Below are 12,609 nucleotides of genomic sequence, written 5' to 3' on the forward strand. Positions count from 1 at the left end.
ATTAAACATCTATCGTAACAGATGCATGTAAGTATAAGGGCAATGAAGACTGTAACGTTTAAAAGGACATACGAAGAGCATAAATGAGAATGAGGCTTAAGTAAGACTTAGAGAAATTTAACTTAGTATGTTTACATGCAAATAAAAAGTCCAGTTTCAGTCGGACTAATACAGTAAATTCACTTTAAATAATAACCTTTAAATAAACATACTGATTCAATTCAGGCAGATGAACCAGTTTTTATTTAAGCAAGAAAAGTGTCATGGTAAAGACAAATACATCCTAAACTGCTATGTATTTATGCAAAGGTTTGCTCATAGAAATGGCTGGGCCCCTAAAAGTCCTGGTAAGGGCCTCCTCCAGACATGATTTAATCATTTAATGCATACATGCAGGGTCATTAGCATAGCACCTGCCTCTGGGAAATCATGAGCCTCTTTGGCTCTGATCAGCTTTTGGAGTTAAAAAATGGACTGCTGTCTGGTTGAAAATTGCTGCATTATTTTATCGGCATGATTTTATGTATTGGCAGAAACCAAACTTTCAGCCAATATATCAGCCATAAAAATCATATATCAGCCTTCAATATTGGCAAAATGTACATCTAAGCCATCAGGTGCAGGTGGTTGCCTAGGGTGCCATACACCCAAGGAGGTCCATCATGAGCCCTCATTTTGAATGAAGCCCCAAACATCTAACAACTACCAGACTGTCTTCTTCCATGCTCCTTTCTCAGCTCCCTTTGACCCAGCCTCTCTTTGCACAGGAGACACTTGGTGTTTTTTTTAATCAATAAAAATAGGTGCTTAAATCAATATTGTGATCAGTTAAAATGATATGTATGTATTAATTTAAACTTATTTAAACAGGAAAACCTCAATGAGATCAAAACTCTATTTTACAAGAGTGTCCTTGCCAAGAGCAGCACATTCAACCAAGTTACAGGCATAAAAGATAGCATAGCATACAAACACAGATCAACCAGTCCCGAGCCAAAGAGCTCAGAGTCATTAGTCAAAACATCTACAACCTAAAACATCATCCTGTGCCTTCAATCTATAGCAGATTCCAGGCTGCAGGGGCAGCGTACCTGAAACTCCTTTTAAACATTTAAAGCGGCATGTTGGGCACAGATAACAAATGTAAATCTTCTGACTGAGTCACAGGGTGAACACTGTGGCTTCCAGAACTTTTCATGGATTAAATTACACAAGTATGAGAGTAGCAGATTGAGTAAAGCCTTATAAATAAGGACATGCTAAAGATTTAGCTGATGCTATGATAATGAGGGCCATCTGACATGAGAATGCAATGATGGGTTAAGGTCTTAAGATTGGCAAGGAACCTCAGTGCTCCATGGTATAGTCTCTAAAGATTAAAGGCATTGAGAGGATGCATGCATGCATATAAAACATCACTGTAATCAATCAGATGCATAAAAGTTGCCGCAACAAGTCTTTTCTTTCCAGCAAAAGAAACAGTCTTATTTCTGAAATAAAAACCCAGCAGGAACTACAAGTTGCTAGGGTTGGGTAGTGTTTTTATCTGTTTTTTTTTATTTTTTTCTGATACTGGTGACAGATTGATACATTTCATATGATGCTGGTGCAACAGTGGTGCCTGAATCAATACTTTTGAGAGAAAAAAAAGTGCGTTGGTGAAAACTGTCTGGGTATTTAAAGAAATATCTTTAAAAGATGTCAGTTGAACACAGGATAAGATAAGGAAACCAGTGTGACTTCTTCATGTAAGAGGCTCAAGCAAAATTCTAATTCTGGCATTGTGTCAGAGAAAAACATTAACGTAAATCTGTCACTCAGAGTGATTATTTCCTCTGTAGGAAAGTGCAAGCAGAGTAGAGACATTATTTCAGACAGCAAAACAATTCAAAGCCACGAATGCTCAGTTGGAATAAAGTGAGCGTACATAAAATTGCAAACATTTTAAAACATATTTCTTACCTTTCATATATTCAGGGTGGCAGGGTATCAGAATGAAGTATTGATATCTGTGTTGTACCTTGGTCTGGTAGGCATCAGATGTGCTGGTAGCTGTACTATGTTGTATCGGAGTTCAATACTCAGCCCTACATGTTGCTCTATGAGTAACCAAGGTATTTAAAATGAGTTCTTGCATCCCTAAAGAAAATTAGGAACTAACTTTTAACTTTTTCCTCCTTTTTTTGGGCCCATCCACTTTTGGTGCAAGTCATTGAAAGGCATTACACAGTCCACCATTTAAAACCTAAGAGCTACTGTTATCATGATGAAAAAGAGGCTTATACCATTTCAAAAATGTTGGATTTACATTTTAAGAAAAACAGGGTTAACATAAATAAAAGTGTGCTTTTCAACGAATAATTACGAATATTTAGGTCATAAGTAAAATATTATTGCTTGAATTTAGGATGGAACATTTTTTCTTAATCTCTTTGGGCTCCCTAGTGAGAGTGGGCCCCAGAGAGCCCCCCTTAAGAACAGCCTTTGGATGCAGCCACGGATGCAGCTGATTATGTGCCACACATGTACACAGTTTTATGAATGATTGAAGCAAACAAATGAACTGAAGATGTCCTACAGAAAAATACTGACTCCAGATGTTCTGAAAGTAGCCTAAATGTATTCAGATTAAGGACTAGTGTGAATGTGCATGCTCAACACTACAGCCCCATGTACTGCTGCTGTGCATTAATAGCTTTCCATTATTTGAATTGGGCAGACTCTGCAGCCTTCAAGACTCTATTATAGAGCAGCTAATGCTTTAAGCTGCCTGAGTATTGTTATGCGTACAAAATCAATTAAGTGACTAAATAGGTCATTTATAGCTCAGCAGAGAAAATATGTGATCTACGTTATGTGTGTGTGTTTTACACATGTGTGTGGGCTGCATCTCTTTTTACAGTTAATTGAGATAATATGAGGATAATTAGTCAGGTTAGTGATATTTCAGTTGGTGCTAAATTTACAGGAATCCACTGTAACTGTCCAGACAGATGAACATAGAAGATGGAAGATGGATTTTTTATGTTTTGCAAATGATTTTTTTTTTTTACTTTATCACAAATGTTAAAATTCAGCTAAACTAGTTATGAAATAAGGAAATTTGATTCCCAGAGTGAACATGGAAATGTTCAAAGAGACATATTTGCAGTTGGACTTGCAGAGTCCTCGGGCAGTTCTGTCTGATCCAGCCATGTTTGAAAACCATTTCAATATTCCAAACTTATCACCTGTGAGTCACTGTGAGTCAGGTCGCTACGTTTGGCCCTTGGGTGGGTGGGTGTGTATGTGAGGGACGCAGGGACGCAGGGAGGGGGAAGGCGGGATGTGCAGAAGTTATTCATGTCGGCAGAGCGCACCGCGAGTCCAACCTCTCCACACACGGGAGCGCAAAGGAAAATGTTCCTGTGATCTCCAGGCTTTACAGACGTTTGTGGCAGGTTATCGTGAAGACTTAAACCAAATCCATGAGATTTCACCCGCGAAAAGCGCCTCCGAGCGCCGATGTGTCGATGAATTTCTACGGGAAACTAATCGGCGTCCTGCTGCTGGTGCTCTTCGCAGCGCAAGGTAAGACGCAACGCGCCGAGGATCGGTGCTTAGATGGCGAAAGTACCATCATACCCATTACTTAAGTAAAATATCACTGCTTTTAGCGCTGATGGGAGAAGGTTGTCTTTACCTTGCTTTGCTATTACCTCACTTCGAAGTTATTGTAGCAACCTCTTCCTCAAGTAACCGCCTGTGTGTGCGGAGTGAAAACAAACAGCGCTAAAATCTAACGACTAAAGCTTGATGAAAGTTCGTAATTATGGAGGGACAAAGTGTGCAAACTTTACTACTCTTACAAAACAAGGGCAAAACTTTGACGTGAAGGTGGCAAATGCAATCACGCTTTGATATGAAGCCCCATCTTTGCGTAATATCTCCACCAAGTACTCCACATTAAAGCGATAGAGAGCTTTCCAGTTAAACACACCCTGAATATTGTCTTAAACTTGTATAGTCACCGCTGGGGCTAAGGTGGAGGGCTAATGGAGGAGTAATGGATGCGTTTCCGCCTTCTCCTGTGGTTCAGTTTTCTAATGATCTGTGGTCATGACATATAGCATCATGGTTAATATCAGCCCCTCCAGCTACCATGGAGCAGCCATCCATGATCAACGAGCCAACGCATGGATGACATATGTTTGCTTATTTGCTCCAAACCGCAGCAGCTCACTGATCATCAGTGTTTATTTCATGCTTGAGTCCTCCAGCTGTAGAGGGATGCGTGCTCGCTCCACCTCAGAGCTCAAAGGTCAGGGTGAAGGTATCTCTCAGTGGCTTTTTTTTGCTGTTAAGTGGTTGCTAATGGAAACTAAAAGTCTTCTGTAGCCAGTTAAGATTGTGGAGCGACTTGTGAGGCAAACTCTCGTCTCCCCTGTGGTTTCATGTCTGTCATAGGATCACAAGAGGAGCACTCTGTCAGGTTGTCTATGTTTTGTTTTGTTCCCTGTTTGATCCATTTTGCTCTTCTCTTTTGTTTCCAAAATAACCTCTCCACATTATTTCTCTCTTCTTCTATCTGTTTCATGGTACGCTGGCAGTCTCCAGCGTGTTTTAAAGCAGCACATTTAGTAATGGGGTCCTTGAGTGGGTCCCAGGGGACCCAAACCAAACCAAAGAGTAGATAAATGCATGAAAGCAAAACTTTGTGCTGCATTCATATGCAGCTGAATTGTTATTTTAATCCTGAATTTCGACACAGATTTCTTGGGAGAACGTGGTTACCGAAGGGACCACAGAGCATAATAGGTATCTGTGCATCTCTGTGGAGGACTCAGATGTCTTACTTTAAAGTGCTATAGCTACATTTATGGCAGCATCTTGTTTTCTAAGTACTCACTGCAGTTTTTACCTTTAATGTCTGTCAGTCACACAGTGTGGGACTGTAATGTGTGGGATGCCTCTGTAGATTGTTTTGTAGTTGAAGCTGCCTATATAAAGGCACAGTGCAGTAACTACTGAAGCAGCGGAGTAGAAAGAATGGGTTTAACATTAAATCTGCTGATTCCGTTTTCCACATGTGTGAAGAGTGTTTCTTTACTCTGGACAATGCTCCAAAACAAAACTCTGTCTCTGTAGTGTGTTGGTAATCACCTTGTCTGACACCTAGCAGAAGTGTCAGATATTTAAAATGATTTCAGGGATAAATTACATTATTGGCATAATGTTGGTATCCCTATTTAAGTGGATCTCTACTGGTCTAGCATCAGGACCCACAAAGCCTCCTCAACGACTAATAGTCACAGTTTTTTTCTTTAATTCTCAATTCAAACTAAGACTGTCAAAGGATTATAATTTTGATTGTGATTAATATCAAAATATTGGTTGTTAATCACACTTAATCTCTTATCTTGTCACATATTGAATTTGCAAAATTTAACTGTTCATGTTTCATGTTGGATTTCTGTTCCATCTTAAACTAAGGATTTTATTTTTGTAAAGATATAGTTTGAGGCTTTTATTGACAGTGGAGGTCAGTGGACAGAATCAGAAACAGGGATGAGAGAGCGGGGGGACAGACATGCAGGAAAGGAGCTACAGGCCGAGCTAAAACCCGGGGCACCTGTGGGTGACAACTAACCGCTAGTCTATTTGCATCCCTTAAGTAAGGATGTTGACTTTCTGTTTGGATACAGACCTGCTTTAATTTTGAAAGAAAATAAGTAACTTCAGGTAGGATTACGATGTGGATTTAACCACAGAAAAAGGAACTTGTTATAACCTGACACGCCAGATGGATTTGTTTCACACATCCATCTGGAAAACCTTGAATACCAAGCGTTTGGGGAAAGGGCAGAGGATTTGAAAAAAAAAAAACTCGGAGTGTGATTGGATGAATGTTCTGTCTGTCACATCTTTACGAGCCAATCAGGGCAACAAAACACATGACGTAGCCGAGACTGAGGTGCGCGTGCACAGCTACCAAGGAATAACGCGAACCATAGCGACTGTAGACATGTCAGTACACGACTTTTGTCGTTTTTGAAAAGGAAACAAGTAAAGGGGCGTATCAATCTGCTTTGAAAGGTTAAACTTGTTATGGACTGAAGAAGAAAAAAGAGAATAGCTAAAAATGATAGTACAAGGTGCATATGACTTTAGACTTGTCCACTGAGCTACCTGTGAGGATTTTTTTTTTTTTTACGTGAAATTGGACTTACTTTACATCACTGTGACTGAAGGATGACATTGCAGTAACTTTAACCAGTGGGTCCTGAAAAGGAAAATAAAGCATACAATTAACTGTGAAGAAAAGAATCCACCCACTAATCAAGGGTTGTAATTATGGATTGTAACATTTTACTTTCAGTACATAAATGCTAAATGCCCTGCAACCAAATATTTCCATGAAAAATGGGGCAGTGTGGACGTGAGATGGAGCAAGAAATGTGATGCAATAAAGAGATGGAGGTATATCCTTCAAAATAAAAGCACATCATAGACTTTCTGCCAGATATTTGTTTCCCTGGTACACATCTGTGACCCACTGAAAATGGCTTTGCGACCCACTTTTGGGACTCAGTAGTTGAGAAACAGGGTTTGCTTCACATCAGCATGCACATTGGCATAACTAAGAGAATTAATCTTAATTTGAAAGTATAAACTTCATAACAAAGGTGGGCTATTCTCTACAGAGCTCAGTGGCTGAATTGACATCATATGATACACATGCAATCCAAAGAAGTCAAGTGTTTTTCATTATACAGTGTCTGTATTTGAAGAGCTACAGCTATACTTAAATATAGAATCAAATGTTTTTTGTCTTGTTTTATGTCTGACTGCCATATTAAGAGCATTGGCTCATTTCCAGTACAGGAGAGACTTCATGTTCTTCACAACAGACATTAAAAAAGTGTGTACATTTGTATCTGTATCAGTGAAATGAGTTTGGAAACATGGGCATATCTGATATCTGCAACAATCCAATATTACACAACAAAATAGAAATCTGATAAAAATAATCAGTCTTGTAGCTAATTACTTGTTTTCATGTTTTTTTGTAGATTTACAACTAATTAAAACTCCTCATAGGAGATGTCAATCTTTAGAAAAAGAATACAAAAAACTATTTTCCCTCCTATTTGCATCCTTCAAACATGGTCTGCATAATTAGAGGGGATGCTGAGCATCCAAACTATTTATATTTCAAAAAATAATTTTAAAACAACTAATTAATTCAAAACTAGGGATTTCAAGAGGTACATATTTTTTTTTAATCACGGTTGCAACTTTCATAGTTAACTTGTGATTAATCACAACATTTTTATTTGTTCTAAATGTTCCATACAGGAATATTTCTCAAGATTTAAATACTCTTACCAACATGAGTAGGCGAACATGCTTTCTTTTATGCAGCAACCCAAAACAATGACAGATAAGGTCTTAAAAGTTCTCTAAATTAAGCTCAAAGATACTGAATGCTCCAAAAAATATGCTGTGATCACAACATGGTGAACTCTACTAGAAATTAACGCCTCTGTTCTCAGCAGCTTAACACATAACAGATCTCATGCATTACACATGTACATAAAGGACATGGTCAGTTAAGTTTTAAATCACTTAAAGATAGAGGTGTATTAGTACGGAAATATTTCGGTTTGGTACGTACCTCGGTTTTGAGGTCATGGTTTGGTACAGTAACTAAAGGGAATGAATAACAGATTTTTTTTATTTTATTATATTAATTTGTATTAAAATAAATAGGCTGAATAAATTACAATTAAATTATTCATAATGCTGCAACCTTCTACCAAAAGGTCTTCAATTAATAAAAGTATTAATAAATAATACATTTTTTAATGACTAGGTTATTTTAATTGATATATTAACATATTTATACCCATTCTTTAAACACAAAAATTCCCGGCCAACCTGAACGCATCATCACACAACCGAAAGTTAGCTTGTTAAGTATGCTAATAAAAGTCTATCCTGCTGATCTGAACACAAACTTCAGCACTGGATTACTTTTTTAACCAATGGGACATTCTACAAAGTTTGGGAGAACTTTTCACAGCCCATCTTGGCCGATAAAGAGGTTAGAACCATGTGAAATCTGAGGATAACTTTACCCATGATGCAGCTGCAGACATGATGGAGTCCCCTCTCCCCCTCCTCCGAGGCTGACGGTTGAAGGTAGAATTAATTTGATTCACAGAGTCAGAGCACCATTGTTACAATAAAATATCTTAAATCATGGAAAATTCATAACCGGCTGGTGAGACTTTTTGTTGTTCCTCCTCGTTACAATGACGTTCTTGTTTGGGTAGTGCCTTTTCAAATGTTTGATTGATTCACTGGACGACGTGCTGTCAACACACCTGCTGAATAATGTCAGCGCTACTGTGGTTTTCTATGGTACGACTACACGTACCCTTACACCCCTACTTAAAGATCATTCCCTGGATCCTTAAAGCAGAGAATTTCAACCTACCATGGGGGTAAATAAAGGCTCACAGAAACATCCCTTTATACTAAGAGTTACACTACAGAATTCAAGTCTCTGGAGAGAGCATACATGAAGACGAGAGAGCCTTTTAGTATTTTACTTACAATAATGTCTCTCAAAGAAATTTCATAAGTTCAGTAGTTGGATGCAAATTATTTCTAGCAGAATGTCGTCCTCCTCCATCTTAATCAGCCTGCAATCTGTAGCCACCCATTTAGTAACCGCTGTTCAAAGTTTGTTGCTTGCAGAGTTGTCTGAGCGTCTCTGTTGTAAATCATCCAGCATGGCCTGCCTTTGGCTGGGGGGGGGGGCTCTCTGCATTGGCGATGTGCTTGGCTAACAAGTTGTATCGGGTATTTAACTCCAGGTGACTCAGGTCATGTTAGCAGTAAGTGCAAAGAACTTAAGTCTTACATGACATGATCTTAACCCATTAACTTTGACAGCCCTATTTAAACTATATGTGTTAACATAATTTTTAGGCAGTCACTTTACTAAATTGGTTGAAATTTGCAAGAGTCAACTATACTATTGTGTATAAGGATTACGTGGTTGACTGATGTTGTTTTTTTCGGAGCAGATACTGATACCAAATATTTGTAGTTCATGAGTCAGATAGCTGATATGCATTGATTATGATGTGCAATGTACTTAAAACGACAAAATTTAAATAACATTATTAAAAAATGAAGGAAAATAAGCAATTTAGTGTTATCTCTATCAGCATGAGACATGACACAAGCAATTCAATCTATTTCTACACAAGAACTCATCAGTTCAACACGGGTGTGTGTGTGACTTCTGCTTCTGCAGACAGACTCAGTTACTGTAAAGTCTAGTGTATGAGCCACACTTTAACACAGAATAAATCGATGAGATATGCATCGTCATTATCAGCATGTAGCTTCCATCATCACAGACTGAACAAGACCTTATGCAATCAAAAATTCATCTCTATTCATTGTGTATTGCACACACTGTTTAGAATGTGCTGGAATATGTGATGACACAGACCACACTAGCAGGGGTTGGTGTCACTGCTGGATTGCTTTCATTAGGTCAGAGCATGCATTTAAAGAAAACAGGAAGTAAACCATTAAGTAAATAAAGCACATGGATCCCTGGCTTGACTGAAACACTTCTCAGTAAGGACAATAGGTCTAGGTGACGGCAGAGGAGGGCAGAGCAACTCGTGGGCTTTTTCACATCACTGCAGAAAGAGGAACGTATATCTGGGGAATATGTTCCAGAGGAATCAATATAAAGCGTGGCACAACTTGTGCCTCACTTCACAAACACTCACCCCGCCCACTCCTAAACAATACAAAGCATGTCAAAGCAGCTGCAAGAAACACTGGCAAACATCACGTAGCTCAACACTGGGCAGTACCATGCGACATAATGTTGCACCTACAAGAAAACTCATCCGTACTTCAAGTTATTTTACCTCACCACACCAGAACGTCATGATAGAGGAGTGTCTATGTGCGAGGCACACAGCTGAAGTCACAACTTGAGGACCTGCTCACCCCTTGGAGGCTTCAAACTTGAGTTGGACAGACTCGGGATTTTATCAAGTCCTGTAGTCTAAATTATGTTACATTTGAGTATCAATTAGCTCAATAATTCCTCCGTAGATACTGTAGTTCCCTTTGGTTGCTTAATGAGCTATTACATGTCTGCATTAATGTAGCGGTCTGATATGAGACAGATGCACAGACAGCGAAGGATGGAGGGAGATGAGAGAACCATTGCAGTCAGGAGTAAAACACAAAGCAGCATCACACTGCATGCACTGTTACAGTGTTGTGCACTGTTGTGTTTTTTTAATTTAACATCAAAGTTTACTGCATGATAAAGTCATAAACTAAATCAAGCAAGTGCTTGTTTCTGAAAAGGTTTTTGACTCTAATGTAATGTGTCCTTAAACATAAGGGTAAGTCTTTAAGTGAATTTGTTTCAACAGACATGCTACACATTATGCAAACATTCAAATGTTGATATTTTTCCCAGAAGTTTGTAGAAAATCCTTTCCATATTTTAAAATCTTTTTAATTAAAAATGAGAATGCCATAAAATGCTCATTCCCTTCTTTACAACAGTTGGCATTGGCAAACTGAGTCAAAATAATCAGTTATATATTTTTTTTCCCAAGTTATAAAGTTAAATATTCTGTGACTTCTTTCAATTCCAGAGCCGTGAGTGCAATGTAGAGTTTGTCCCAGATGTGATCCTCAGTGGGAGCAACACTAAGTGCCGTACTACCGTCACACCTCAGTCAGCATGTAAAAGACACAAGCCCCACTTACGCTGTAACCTGATGCAGAGTCGCAGGGAAAGGGATGTGTCTCTGTATGACACGTGGGATGGACTCTCTCACTCTCTCTGTCATTCTCTCCAGCTGGAGAGATTTGCTACAGATGACTGCTTTGTCGTTCTGCCCTTGAACTGAACAAATTTCAAAAGGAACAAGAAAAATGGTGCCAGGGAGGGATGACAGAGTGAATACTCTTACAGAAGAACAGATTTTGTAAGAGTGAAAGGAAATCTAGTCTGTGTCCTTCCTTGTTAGAGGTGGATAACTCGGCTATTTCTGGGGGGCAACCCTGGTTAGATGAAAGGATTTTGCCCTCACTCTCCTCTTTTCTCCCTTATGTCCTCTACATCTCCTTCCCTCTCATTGGCTGTGTGGGCTTTTTTATGATTCTGTACTGGGGCTGTGTATGTAGATAAGTGCCTGAAAAACACACATTGACACACTCACACTCCCAGCGGGGGTCTGATTAGCAGGCGACAGAAGGTATTGTCTCCTGCCATCCAGGATCAGTAGATTTGTCCCCGTGACAGAGGAATGCTGATCCTGCCATCCACGGGATTGTGGTTTTAGTTTAAACAGAATTAGGTTGTAGTAGCATGAATGTAAGGGGTGGGAGACCTGTATAGTGACATTGGAGATAAAGTCACAGCCAGTGCAGTAGACTGAAATGCACATCAGCAGACAGTGGTGGATTAAAATTTGTGAAATTGCATGATGCATTTCCCTGCAGCATTTTGACCACATCATCCCCAGCAGAAATAGCTGAGAGAGATGTCCAGCCGTGCCTGCATTACACTGATCTGATCCGCATCATGTTTCAGGCTTCATCTCACTTGACTGTACATTTTAATAGGCTGAGTCTGTGTGTTGACAGAGTGAAGAGGATCTGCCTTTTCAAACAAGTTCTGTCTGAGAAAGTAGCAAGTGCTGGCTGCTAATCAACCCACAAGATGCTCAAACGGAGAAAAGGCTCCTTAATGGCTTAAATCGGTGGAGGTTGTTGTGAGGCCACAACAGGGCAGACATCCTTCCATTTTATTAAACCCATGAAGCTGTTATCTGTTCCTGCTTGTATGGAGTTGTCTGCTAGCACTGCAGCCAGACTTAAATGCTTTTCAGAGCTCAGAAGTACAGAACAGCTCCCTGGTTTCCCTCCCAGAAGCAATAGAGTTGCATTAAAGTCTGACAGGCGACTGATGTGTATATGTGTGTTACTGTGCGTGTGGCTTAAGGACTGTGTGGTGGCTTGAGGATCCTCTTAACACGATTGTCGTGTGATTATTGCAACTGAACCCCCTGCTTCTTCCCTCACACACATGCTACGTAACCACAGGCAGAGGAAGCCCCCTTATGGATTGGCTTAAATCATCATACCCCCCTCCAACCACTCAACACACACACACACTTTCAGAAATCCTCTTCAGACAGCCATACTTCCTGATTCCTCTGGGACATCCTGGTGTTGAGTGCTGGTGATGAACTGAGTCACGCATTAGGATGGATGGAGAGACGGTGAGAAGTAGAAAAATTGGAAAGAGGTTGAACAAACAACAGATGCTGCAGATAATGGACAGGGACATTTGAGCTTTTTGCCTTCACTTCCATTTGCCTGCACCTTAAAAGATTATTTTGTAGCTGAACCCAGCTCCTTTCCTTTAATTTGCTTTTATAATGAGTGTTTTTCCCATGTGTCCAAAGTACTTTGAGTATGTCAAGCTGATGCAGGCTATTACAGGTTTTAGTCTCGCATGAGTTGTAATTAATTATTGATGTACCCGTTTACTCGAGGTTGTTA

The 12,609-nt window shown here is 39.6% G+C and overlaps 1 protein-coding gene across 1 annotated transcript in view; it reads left to right on the plus strand.

The window, feature by feature from the left end:
* The first annotated feature begins 3,538 nt into the window (after positions 1–3,538).
* Positions 3,539–12,609, plus strand: part of chrna6 (cholinergic receptor, nicotinic, alpha 6) — a 46,309-nt gene continuing 37,238 nt past the window's right edge. Inside the window, exon 1 of the mRNA XM_041797541.1 lies at positions 3,539–3,570. The gene's annotated coding sequence lies outside the window, so the exon portion shown is untranslated. The remainder of the gene's footprint in view (positions 3,571–12,609) is intronic.

This window comes from Cheilinus undulatus, linkage group 10 (genome assembly GCF_018320785.1).
Source record: "Cheilinus undulatus linkage group 10, ASM1832078v1, whole genome shotgun sequence".
Classification (NCBI taxonomy): Eukaryota; Metazoa; Chordata; class Actinopteri; order Labriformes; family Labridae; genus Cheilinus; species Cheilinus undulatus.